Source organism: Topomyia yanbarensis, chromosome 1, assembly GCF_030247195.1.
Source record: "Topomyia yanbarensis strain Yona2022 chromosome 1, ASM3024719v1, whole genome shotgun sequence".
Classification (NCBI taxonomy): Eukaryota; Metazoa; Arthropoda; class Insecta; order Diptera; family Culicidae; genus Topomyia; species Topomyia yanbarensis.
This window is the reverse complement of record NC_080670.1, coordinates 72673791-72688093: the sequence shown is the minus strand read 5'-3', so window position 1 is coordinate 72688093 and position 14303 is coordinate 72673791.

Here is a 14303-nt window from a genome sequence, read left to right as displayed (position 1 = left end):
TCCCAATACAAAAGAAAGATAAATGCTCTAAAAACCCACGAAACCATTTGTCAAAATATGCATTCATTTCGATCTTAATATGGATTCAACCAAAGCTCCAAAGAAGGAATCAACATATATGTTTGAATAAACCGGGCAGACGAAAAGATCACAAGTTTGCGTGCAAGAGTTGCTTGGCGTACAAGTTCAAAGAACTGCTCATGTTTGAAAGAAGGAACCAAGTCCTATGTTCGAGTAAACCGGCTATACGAGAGGATAACAGGTTTGCTTGCGAGAGGCCGCCGCTTTCGAACGGCACATCCTCAGCAGCTTAACACCGCATAAGTTTCTTTAATTAGGTATGCGTAAACCTTTGGCTTAACCACAAATAATAAATAAAAACCATAACTTTTCTGGGGAATGGGGCATTCTGGGAAATGGGGCATTCTGGGGAATGACTTTCTGGGGAATGGGGCATTCTGGATAATGGTTTTCTAGGGATTGGTACATTCTGGGAAATGTCTTTCTGGGGAATGGTACATTCTGGGGAAAGGAATTCTGGGGAATGGCTTTCTGGGAAATGGCTTTCGGGGGAATGGTATACAACCCATAAATATTGCTCGATTTTCCATTTTAGACCTGGTATTTGTTACGGACACCTTAATACATCCGCAGGCTGAAGCAATTCAAAAAAAATCATTGTCTTGTTTGAGATATGACAACATGCGGGGAATCGGCATTTTTTAGTTTGGTGGGGAGCTGTGAACCATCGCAAAAAGTAGAAGAGATGAAATATGTTTGTGATTTATTTTTATAAGGGCTATAGCAGATAAATTTTAAGATATTTCTAAACTTAAGATAAGATGGAAAAGTGATCTGATTCGCAATGAGTCGGCGACAACATGATTCGCGCCAAGCCACTTGAATTCGCGGTTGTGGCATGGGAAAATTAAAATTGTGGCAGAATCCTGTTCCTGCAAAGTTGATGCGTTTTTGGATGTTATTTATAGTTAATACATTTTACGGTTTTAATGACACAAAAGCTTTGAAAATGACCAGTTTTTTTGTCACACGTTCTATTCTACTCTCCATATCGTTATTTGTGTGTATTGAAGTTATGTTTGAGTATTTCAATACTGTAAATTGAGCATTTAACAAAAATGTGCGCTGTTTGGGGGAAGACCGACAATTTTTGGGTGGGGACCGACCGACACGGTGTTTGGATGATTGGGTACGTTTTTGAATCGATACAAATGACTCGGTATATTTCTTGTTTTCAATTATATTATAATTACGTCATGTTAATAATTGAAATACACGGAAACTATGCTTTTTGTATTTATTTATCAGTATTGTTTCGAGCCGACCAAAAAAATTAAGAATTAAATTGAACGTGATTCATAGTTATATTACAAAACGAAACGAAAAGTATAATCTAATATGAGATTTTGAAATGATATTCATGAAAAATTTTCATTGACCGTCGGATTGTTGATCAGTGTTCCGAAAAATCACAACACGAACCGTATAGTTTACTACGAAGCGTGCGTCACTTCTAAGTGAATGAGTCCTAGTAACAGCGTATATCATCTGCTTGCAGAAAAGCTCTTCCTCGTTAGAATGGCATACAAGTGGCAATAAAGCTCGAAAAAACCCGTACCATAATATAAACTATGCGTTAAACATCATTTATTCAAAACACCACGCATTCGAATGCTCTTCCTCTTGCTACGCGATGAAACTACAGCAAGCATTCGTTTGCATCACACATACTCATATACACATATTAATTGCACTTTATCAATACATTTTTAATGGAAAAATTTGGACAAACAGAAAGTTCAAAAGGGGGTCGCTCTTGCCCCTTTGGGGTGTCGGTCTTACCCGCAGCGTTTTTAAAATGTCATTTTTCTCCATTTTTGGCAACCAATAATTTTTAATGAATTCAATTTTTTGAAGCGCTGAAAAAATTATATTTTGTTAAGAACCACCTAAACAAGGATTATGCACAGAATATACAATTTTAGGAGCTCTGTGGAATTTTAGAAAAATTATTGCGCTTAAGGTGTCGGACTTACCCCGCGTTCCCCTATGCCGTAATTCAGCTTTTTGTTGGTGGCTGCGTTCCCAAATGCGTACCCCACCTTGACAAGCCGCCCGTCCAGTGTCAATTTTGATAAATTGTCAGTCGTGTCAATTGTGACAAACTGTCCCTTCAGTTTCAGTTTTTGCAACGCGGTAGGCGTTCATTTTTTTCTCAACTCAAAAGTTTAACGTCAAATTAATATTTTGTATGCAATTAAGAACGATTTCGATTCGTACCCTCTCGCAGGTTGATGGGATTGACGGTATTGTAAACATCATCAAGCCACAATATATTCAATAGAGTTATCTAAATATAAGGACCTTCGCTCTTTTTAGTTTTTATTTGCACCAAGTTCTACTACTAGAGGTTAATTAGTTCTCATGTTAATATTCCACCAAACATTATGACTACTGAGGATTTGATTTATATAAGAAGCCCGCTTCAAGATGTTGATTACAATACGCCTCGATAGTGGTGTGTCGGGGAGGCCGGGAGGGCTGATATGAGCCTTTTGTCTGTTCTATACCTTTCCTCTATTCACCAGCTCATAACCAACAATCAACCAGTAACAAATAGATAATTGAGAAAGGATGTGCTATGTGTGGTGATTGGCTATTCAAGTATTAGTAGTGTTTGAAGTACTAATGTATGTCTCATGTGATGATCATAACTTCAGCTGTATCTTGTACCTATCTAATCTATTACGTCTCTCATATATTGTCTTTTATTTCTTCTTTTCGAGTCCTATACTGCCATTCTACACCCGCCTTCAGCTGGGTCAACAAATATGGTGATAGTGAACGTCTTAACACTCACACATTCTCAAACGCGGTCTCAGCGGGAACCTACAAAAATGCCATCGTGCACGCGATTACGAATCGGTCATGTCCGAAAGTCTATCCTTGATCCTAGAAGCCTAGGTCCATGCCTTCAGCTGGACCATTTAAGAAAATACGCCCATACCTATTAGACAACACGTCTCATGGCGACATGACCGGGAACCCTATCGATATAAACGATCCCACTCTCTGCCAGAATTCAAACCGCGCACTGAAAATTTAATATCAGACTCACGGTTCGCGCAACCATTCAAGAACATACGTTACAAAATCACTTCAGCGCACAAACGTTAGAGCCCCTCGCGATTTTGCAAGAAACATACGAACTCGCAAACATGATTACACCCCGGTGATAAGGTGAAAATCTCAGCACTCATAAACTTACCAACACGATCTCAAGTGTCAACCTACAAACTCCCACGCTCGCGCCATCATGAATCGGGATCGTCCGGAAGTATCTATCCTCGGTACAAACAATCTAGGTCCTTGTTAATTATTAAAAAATAATAAAATTGAAAAATAACTACCATATCCACTAGACAAAACGTTCCATGGCGACATGACCGGAAACTCTAGTGATATGGGGTAACTCTCTCCCTGTCAGAATGTGATCCGTACACCGAAAACTAAAGATCAGAATGACGGTCCGCGAATATATGAATCGCCGCAGGGTTTCAAAATCGAATTTATACATGCGAAGTCACATACACGCGACAAACACGTCAACATACGAACGCTTAAGCCCTTCGCGATCATCTACGCGCACCTATGCCCGCGATCGCGTAAACTTGATAACACTGCGGCAATTGTGTGAACGTTTTAGTACTTACGAAGTTACAAACGCGATCTCAAACGCCAACCCGCAAATGCGCGATCATGAATCGGTCACGTCCGGAAATCTTTAACCTTCATTCTAGCAATTTAGGTCTATACATTCAGTTGGACCAATCAAAAAAAAAAAAAAAAAAAATAAAGCTCATATCCACTAGACCACGCGTTCTACGACGACATGATTCGGAACTCTAATGATATGGAAGAACCCACTTCCTTCTGGAATCTGAACCGTACACAAAAAATTAAGTATCAGATTCACGGTCCGCGCGCGATTATTCTAGAACACACGCGAATATGCGAAAGGCACACGGTTATGAAATAGAATTTATGCACGCGAAGTTACACGTTAGCACACGCGACATACAAACGCACACGCGATCGAGCACATTAACGTACAAATGTTCGAGACCTTCGCGATGATACACGCGATTCCCTACGCCCGCACATGCCTGAACCGTACAATGAATATCACATTCAGAATCACGGCCCGCTACAATTGGCCTATTGCAGTGTTTTATTGGGCGACATTGCCTGTCTCGTCTGCAAATTGTAGTATGTGATTCTGACGGGGAGCCCTTCCGAGAACCTAGCTCTACAGCTCCAGTAGGACAACTCTCGAAAAAAAAAAAAAAAAAAAAAAAAAAAATTAAGAACGATTTCGATTCGGGTCGATATTTAAGTTAAAAGTTAAAAATTTGAGGGAAACGAGAAATAAGGAAAATTACGCTCCAATCGGAGAATCGAACTTAAGATGTAAATTTAGCCATTTAAAAGAGATTCAATCAGAATTTTAATAAATATGATACGTCAACGAATAGTCCTACGTCAACACGCGGTTATGTCCCGGACATTACCCACCCCTAGTTTTTTTGATTGATTCAACTGAAGAAATGAGTCTAGGCTGCTAGGACCGAGGTTAGCCTTCCTGACGTGACCGTTTCATGATCGCGCGAGTAGTGGGTTAATGTATGAGACCGCATTTGGAAGTTTATAGGTTCTACGTTTACTTAACTACCGGGGTGTTTTCGTGTTGGCGAAATCGCGGGCGTAAGTATGTGTAGATGATTGCAATTGCATGGTCGCGTTTGTTACCAGGTTTGTGTTATCGCGGAAACCACGAGCGTTTGAACGTTTGTACCTATATGAGTATAGATAGTGTATGGTAGAAATATACTAATAGAAGGAATCATAACATGCCGAATAAAGAAAAAAAGACGCAAAGAGCTTGATTAGAAGTGTATGAATTGAGCGATACTATTTTTGTATACATGGAGAATTGGAAAAGCAAACTAATAGATGTATAAAAGAAACAGACTAATGAAATAGAAAAGAAAAACACATGTAACATGCAATTAAACTACTTTAACTCGTCTAAATGTAGCTAATGTTGTTTATTTACCATTAACGACAATTGCATTCTGTTAGACTTTCATAATGCTATGCTGGGCGGCAATGGATGATTCACGTGCGTCATTAAATTTATTGTACCTTAATTTATCCAATACGACCTTCCCGAATGCGCAAATTGAACACCGGAAGTATTAGCCACTATTCTATCATATACGCCAGCTCTGCATCCATTCCATGATCCAACTGTCACAAATACTCAGATGAATACATACATAGATAGACATACGACAAGCACATAACAATTGTACACTAGTACTAAGAACTACAATTACTACAAAGCGACAACTAATAGGTTTCTACTGATGCATTGGTTATATTAATTTAATTAGCCTGTGCACAATGGCAAAGTCGACCGATAATTGCACACAATGACACTGTGAGCCCCGTCCACGACTACCGTCACCGACTAGTGGTTGAGCGTTAGTATGCGCAGGTGCAGAGTATGAAGAAACATGAAACATAGAAAAGGCGCATAAGCTCTCTCGGTCTCCTCGATACACCACTATCAAGGCGTAATTCAATAACCATCTTAAAGCAGAGGTTCTGTAGCACTGATGCACGCAATATGCTTGATGATGTTTGCAATACCGTCAAACACCTCAACATTGGGGAGGGATTTTCATTATATACAGCAAATTGCGTACAAAATAAGCTGATTTCATGACAAATATAGTGTTGATGTTTTTGTTTTGAATTTTATGTCAAGGAGTATGAAGATAAGTTCTCTCAGTTCACATTACAGCAGTTGCCAATGCTAGCTATACCCGTATAGCACCATGTAAAAACGAAAACGCTAATAGATTGATTACGTCCAAGTTTTAATGACTGTTGCACTGACTGCACCGGTGCATTGCATTATCCAAAACCAAAATACCACTAGAAACAGATATTCATTTTCCGCTCTTGGTGTCATTTCGGTCATTCTCTCAAAATTACTTTTTTTTATGAAACTAGGCAGAATTTTCACCTTGAGAAGCAAACTTATATTAATGCTGTTTTCGATGGCAGTGCACCGGTGTAGCGGATTGCACTGATTTTGCACTTTCTAGCAGAAGTGGCAATGTAACATACCCAGTTTTCTGCACTTCTGCTAGAAAGTGCAAAACCAGTGCACTCCACTACACCGGTGCACCATCAATCGAAAGGCCCATCAGTTTTAGGCATACCTAATTTCCCCGGATCACTTACTTGCTTCACTCACACCGTTCTCCGAGTGATTTCTGTGCCATTCAATCATTCAATCTTTTGCTTCCGACGAGCTTTGGATCTCCGTTTTTTCCGTTCAGCACAAAATATCGCTCTATTGAGATATCTGACGTTTAAAATACGCACACCGAGATCTCGCATTTTTATACTACCGCCCTCCCCTTAAGCCCACAAGCGGTTTGTTTTCCTCCCAATTCGCAGTGCAAATGATTTGTTTTCCTCCCAATTTAAACGTCAAAACGGCACAATACTAACGCAGCTGGATAAGTCTATTGCAGTTTTGTTTTGCCTTTTCAACACAATTTGTCCATCGACAAAAACTAACGCGACACCGATGCAAGATCCTCGGGCGGTTTACTTTGCACTTCGTTCAATGTTTTTTCTGTTCTTCCTCTATTTCTTCCTGAATTTTCTGCTTTTCCACTTCCACTGCTTTCAAATGACGGCAATACACGCCTGCCCGCTTTACAACTATAAAATAATATAATAAATAATGGTTGTATACCATTCCCCAGAAAGCCATTTCCCAGAAAGCCAATCCCCAGAATTCCATCCCCCAGAATGTACCGTTCCCCAGAAAAACATTGCCCAGAATATACCATTCCCTAGAAAGCCATTATCCAGAATGCTCCATTTTCCAGAAAGTCATACCCCAGAATGCCCCATTCCCCAGAAAAGTTAATGTTTTTTTGTAATGAAGTCTAAGGTTTGCGCATTACCAAATTCAAGGAACTGGTGCGGTGTAAAGCTGCTGAGGACATGTCGCCGAATGTGGCCGCCCCTCGCAAGCAAACATGTTATCCACTCGTACAACCGGTTTACTCGATCATAGGGAGTGGTTCAATCATGAGCAGTTTTTTTGATTTTGTATGCCAAAAAATTCTTGCACGCAAATTTGTGATATTTTCCTCTGACCGGTTTATTCAATCATAGGTGTTGATTCATTCTTTTGAACATTCTTTGAATCTGTATTAAAGTCGAAATGAATGCTCATTTTGAAAAACGGTTTGGTGTGTTTTAGAGCATTTCTCTACAAACATACGATTACGGCGTAAAATCCAACTGTCAAAATTCTCTTTGAAAGGAAATTCCTGACAAACCGTTATAGGCCACACACAGTTCACAGCTTTAAATGAAAGAGAAAACCTTTCTCATTTGTTTACTACCAACATCTTTGGTTGGAGAGTAATGGTTTGTCCAGAATTTCCGCTAAAAATGAATTTTGACAGTTGGCTTTAACGGCGTAATCATATGTTTGTCGAGGTTTATCTTTCATTTGAATTGGAAATGTTTCCTATGCAAATGTACGATCTACCCAAAATATATTCGAAAATATTTTCGTGGCTTATGCCAAATGGTTCTTATACCACAGACTAACAGATATCATACTCGACAACAATTCTTCGCCAATGTTAGTGGTCATTTTGAATATATTTTTAGTTGGGACAGTGATCGCATTTACGATTGTAATCCATATATGGCGCCACTGATATATGCGCAAATATACGGGATAGACCACTAGTAAAAAAAAGTTCCGGGGTCTGAGGGTTAACTAATTTGTAAATAAGTGGTTGGAACCGTGTATAGTGTTTGGTGGAACCACCCCAACCTTCGATCGATATTTTCAATGAATTAATCATAGTGTTATGTCTGTTTGTATGTGCTTATGCTACACGACTGTTAGGTCAAATGGCCAACTACTATATAATGTCTTATGTCAGATGTTGTGCCAAAAGACTTTATGCCGAACAGGATAGTCTTGCTCAAAAGTTGATCACAAGCCTGCTTGCAAGAGTGTCATTTGGCATGAAAATTCAATGAACTGCTCATATTTGAAAGAAGGAATCAATTCCTATGTTTGAGTAAATCGGGTAAGCGAATGGATAACTGGTTTACTTGCGAGGAGCCACCGCTTTCCGTTAATCATACTCAGCAGCCTAATACCTCATCATTTCAATTACTTCGTTTTGGTTTCACCATATAACCTTACTTACATTCTCAGTGCTTACATAACAGTTTCATTTTGTTTAATCCTAGCAAGGGGCCCTACCGCTTACTATTATTGTTGCCAAATGTCTCTCAAAACACACCTGTATTAGATTTTGAAATTTGTTCTACATGTTTCCGGGACAATAGTTCTTTCTGGGGAAAAAACACTTCAGTGTTTTATTTTGTCTTTATCGCAATATTCAACACAACATGAATTAGCAAATAATGTCATCCTAACTTCAGGTTTCAACACAATGCAAATCATTTCAAATGTGCACGAATCGAAAGTGAAGAATGTCGTTTGATGGAAGTGGGAACAGTAGTGATTCGTTGGTTGGGCCAGTCTATGTCCAACTAAAGAATTTGATTCGTTAGTTGGACCGACCAGCGAATCACGACTGTAGCACGTTAAAAAGATCAAATAAAAAAATAAAACTTCTGGGGAATGACTTTCTGGGAAATGGTGCATTCTGGGGGATGGAATTCTGGGGAATGGTACATTCTGGGAAACGACTTTCTGGGGAATAGTATATTCTGGGGGATGGTATTCTGGGGAATGGCTTTCTGGGGAATGATTTTCGGGGGAATAGTATACAATCTAAATAATAATTTCGCACCGCACAAAAAACAAATTCTCACCATTAAAAATTTCTTCCGTATTGGCAGGGGTGCCAACCTTCCAGAATTATCTGGATTCATCCAGATTTTTAAGTGTCATCCAGACATACAGATTTATGTTTGTCTGATCCAGAATTTCATAATTTGTCCAGATTTATCAAGACAATTTCGAAAATAAAATGAGTTACAAGAATGCATAGTTGATTTTTGAACTGCTTTTTGACATACGATTTCTAAAACAAAACTTTTTAGAAATACTGGAAACACAACGTACCAAAGTTTTTTTTTCGCTAAATGTTAATAAATTTTGTTGAGTTTTAATCAGCTTCAAGTTCAGTAATGCAAGATACTGAAAGCTCAGAGACTCGAATTTAATTCATATGCTGTATGCTGTAAATTAAGCCTTTAAATCGGTCAGATTGGCGGCACAACTAATGAATTTTCAGAAAGCCGAGATATATTTTTAACGTTTCATTAGAGCGACCGAAAATAAAAGTCACAAGGACAGAATATGCTTCGTAAAACCCGTTTAAAATATATTAGAATATAAAAACCGGATATAAACTTCAAGTATAAACATCGAACTGGGACTTTCCTCTGCAAGAGTCGGATAAAAAAACCTTCAGTATAAAACTGGAAGAAAATATGTCCGATTCTTACAAATAAGTTTTTGTTAGCCGACTTTTAATCATGAAAATCACGATATACGGATGCTCCTGCGACCGATTTATTTATTTTAACCGGTTTTTATACTGGGGGCTCATTCTTACCGAGTTTTGCGGGTGAACATTTTTTAAACGATTCTTATGCTGAAGAATTTCCGTCCGATTTTTACGCTTGAAGTTTATTTCCGATTTTTTTATTCTGATGAATTTGGAACGGATTTTACGAAGCATATTCTATCCTTGTGAGTTTTATTTTCGGTCGCTCATTAGTAAATTGCAAAAAATACAGCTCATAGATGTAAAATGAAGCTTATTTAAAAAAAATTGGCCATCCAGACAAATCCAGACTTTTTCGAAAAATTTTCCAGACTTCTCGGAAATATACCTGGCATTTCTGCGTATTGGATTTTTGTTTGTTCATCGCTGACAGTTCACTCCAGTCGACTAAAAGAGCGAAAGAGAGAGAGAGAGAGAGAGAGAGAGAGAGAGAGAGAAGAGTGAGAGAGATAGGAATAACTTTCGAACAAAAATATACGCCGACCAGGGATGCCAAGTGTTTTTCCAGAAAATCTGTAAATTTTTTTGAAAATGTCTGGAATTGTCTGGATGGGCCAATTTTTTGGAAGCTCCATCCATGAGCTGTATTTGTACATTTTATTGATGGAATATGCTTGGTTGTCATACAAATATGTCTCGACATACTGAAAATTCTATAGTTGCGCTCCCTTTTATATTTCAAATGCTTAATTTTCAGCATGGAGAATCCGTGAAATAGATTGAATTTGAATTTCTAGGGATTCAGCATTTTGGATTGCCGGAACATCCAGCTGACGAAAATTCGGAAAATTTAGGCGACTTTCAGCGAAAAAACTTTGATATGTGGTGTTCCCAACTATTTTCAAATAGTGGTTTAAAAATCAACGAAGCCTTCTTGTATTTTATTTAGTTATTTTTCATAATGTCTGGATAAATCTGGACAAAATCTCTGAAATCTGGATCAGACAAAAATAAATCTGTATGTCTGGATGACGCTTAAAAATCTGGAGGAATCCAGAGAAATCTGGAAGGTTGGCATCCCTGACGCTGACAGTCCGATAGCTCGAAAACTTTTCTTAGAGGGAACAAGGACGACGTCTCTGTGCAGCCAGCATCACTGCCATGGAAACCAAAACATTAACTTTGAATCGATTGATTAAAAGCTGTAATTAGTAACTAAACGTAGTTTTTTTTCTGAATAATACGGTGTTAAATCATCCCACAAGGTGCAAAACGTCGTGTGGAATGTTTGAATGTCGTGTATAGTGCCGAACATATTTAGGTCATTAAATTTGTAATTTTATTGAGCACGATAACCTGTTAGTACAGACTTTGAATCAGGTCAAGGAAGTTGAATCAGAGAAAAGGCGTTTTTTATTACTTACACCGATAAAGCTGATTTTCGTGATTGCAACAATGTTTTTATTCCAACTCAGGAAACGTGAAAATAATATTAAAATTTAAAATAAATATGTTGACAGTCTGGATTTGACATATCGAATTTCACAACAAATGCCCTGTCAAAAAATATTAAGGCATGTCGATCATGAATCGACCAAAGGGCCGAAGTCGCAATGATATCGAATCGAGAAAAATAGCTTTGAAAATTCGGTTCAGAAAATTAAATCGTATTTTAACAGTGTTTGCATACTGCGCCTTCAAATGTATTGAAACACTTTGAAACAATACTAGTTTTCGGAAGCATAACTAAAATGTTTTATATAATAACGTTTTCGTTGATAAAATTGAAAACAGATTATTTCGCCGAGTGTTGTTATGAAATGTTGATTAGGCCATTTTTGAGTCGCCCTCTTGTTTTGACGACTCTCAATTTCGCCCTGCAGTGTCGCCAAAAAACAAAAATCAAATGTGGCTTTCGCCGTGCTCGCTGGAGGGGAAAATTTGTTATTCTTCCTGGGCGTAACAAGCACTTGGTTTTTGTTTAGGGCGATTCTGTTTACGGACCTTGTAAACAATGATGCTGTCAATTTCGCCTGTATACACTACCTTAGAAATGCAGAGGCGTAACCCGCCTGGCTTTTTGTTTACTGTCGAAAGTCGGATCCGCCGTTTTGTTTTTCATTAATTTTCATGAAGTGTGAAATATTTATAAATGAGTTTTTATATTTTTTATAAAGTATTTTTACTCCTCTTTCAGATATTAATCAAATCTCTGTTTGTGTACATTTGTTAGTTTCGCCCATTTGTCGGTTCACGATCGATGTTTTCTCGGTTTTCCCGCAGGGTTATTGTTATTTGACAAACTAAGAGAAGAGACGACAACATAGAGCACTCTAGTTAGAGTGTGGCCAAGAGGCCATGACGTATCCAAACGAACATGGAATTTGACGTATACACAATAGAGTACTTGACAATCTGTAGCTGTATTAGTGTGTTCGACGATTTGTTTTCCTCCACCTGTCATAGGTGTAGAAAAACAAATCGAAAATAACTTTTCAGTCGGATTATTTTCATGATGGTACCTGACCAACCGGCATTGTACGTCTTCGTAATGACTTTTACAGCGACAAAGAGCATTTCAGCACCATTATAAATACTTTATAAGAGCTATTTCAAATGATTAAATTGGCTGACAGTTTTACATATGACAGCTGGAGGAAAACAAACCATTCAAGCGGTGTGTGTGAAATGGTTTGCCTAGAACTCTATAGAAATACGTCAAATTTCATGTTCGTTTGGATACGTCATGGCCTCTTGGCCACACTCTAACTAGAGTGCTCTACGACAACAGGCTTCTTGCTCTTCTTTTGTTGTTTTTGGTTGAAGCCAGGGGGTGTCACTCCTGTCATCCGCTATGGAGATACACGGAAACGAAAAACTACCTAAAATTGAGTTCCTTTGACTCAATCTCGTTGTATCGTGGGGGAACTTAAAATTAGGTAAACCGTGTTGAAGGTAGTTTCCATTTAACCACGCAAAAATTACAACTCATTGATAGGTTTTTTATACTCAAATTTAAGTTGAATTTACCTAATTTTGAGTATACCCCAAACAACTCAAAAGTACCTTCCTCCACGGAAGACCTCGACTCAGTCGAATCTCTCGTTTTGTTTTTGACAACACTAATGAGTGCGAAAGCGACGCACAACTCAAAAGTAAGTTAAAAGAACTTATGTTGCAAGTTGTTTTATTTAACCGTGTAAAATAAAAAAATAAAAGTCAAGGCAAAGGGATACAGTATGTTTTATTTCATCGTTACTATTATGCGTAGGACATTGTGTAATTGTTTTGAAATAATTCATCTGAACATTCCAACTCGACAACATTTCAGTTCCAGTTTCTACATATTGAAGTCCCCCCATCCCCCCTCACCCCTCACTACGCTCTATTGCTCAACTACCTACGCTCATGAAATTGATCTAAGGCTTTTGAATAATTCATTCAAACATACCAATGTGGTAAAACTAAAATATATAATGTTATTTCGGAATGCTACATGAAATACCATTGGTACACCCGCAGTGTTGGCAATAAAAATGATTTTTGGCATTTAATTCGATGTATCGAACTTTGACCAGCTATAACATGGCTTAGAGATATTCTAACACCATACATCCTTCGGCAAAGTTGTGCAGCATATCCTGGACTACACTTCTACCTATTTGTTTGCATACTAAAGGAAGAATTGTAGTCTGTAGAATTAAAAATGCAAAAATGTAGGTTTTCCCATACTAATCTCCATACAAATTTCAAACGCAATGCGCTACGCCGGGTCAACACCAATCGACCCCAAATTTTGCACAGTTGTATGGGACCCCAAAAGGAACCAAAAAAGTGCTGTGCTGAAAAAACGATCATTTTGCCCCACCCTAGTGTATACAGACTTTGACAGTAGTCAACATATGTGGGCCTAGCCGGCTCTAGGCCCACGTCGGCCGTGCAATAGCATTGGGTTGTTTTGATTATAACTTGGCTAGGACAAAATGGCTGCCTAGCAGGGGCCTGTTTGAAGCGAAACTGAGTCACACGGTAAAAGAACTTTACCCATTTTATGTATTCAAATTGCCCATTTTCGGAAGTTATTCGAGCTGTAAAAAATGAGTATTTTTTTGTTTCTAACAATGAGTACTTTTTATCCATTTCACAACTACTCGATGAGGTAATGTCAATAGGTATATTGATCTTGATAACGGGTGAAAAATCCTTAAGCATTATTTCAAGCGAGTTAACCTGCAAACTAAGGATCGTAGTGGAACCTGCAAATTATCGCCCTGCATCGGAGTCCGTGGTGGAAACGGAACATTTCGGCAATGCTCCGAAAACAACGTCTGTTTAGACTACTGAGGATGTTGAAAATATGCGCCAGTTCGGCATTTTTAGAGCAGCCAAAAGATCCAGCCATGAAAAATATATCCAGTTGGTGGTTTTATTTTGTTAAGTAGTTTTAGAATAGTGAAATAATGTGAAATGAATGTTATTTTATGTTTTTTTTTAATTCAGAAATAATTCTATTGACAGTATTTTTCATTCTGGCGCGAATTACATGAATGGGTATTTTTTACGCATTTTGTTGTAACAGTTCTGCGAAAAATAATGGGTGAAACATACCCAGGTTGACGTACAAGGTCTACTCATTTATGGGTACAAACGCTTTACCTATTTCGACACAGATCTTTCATT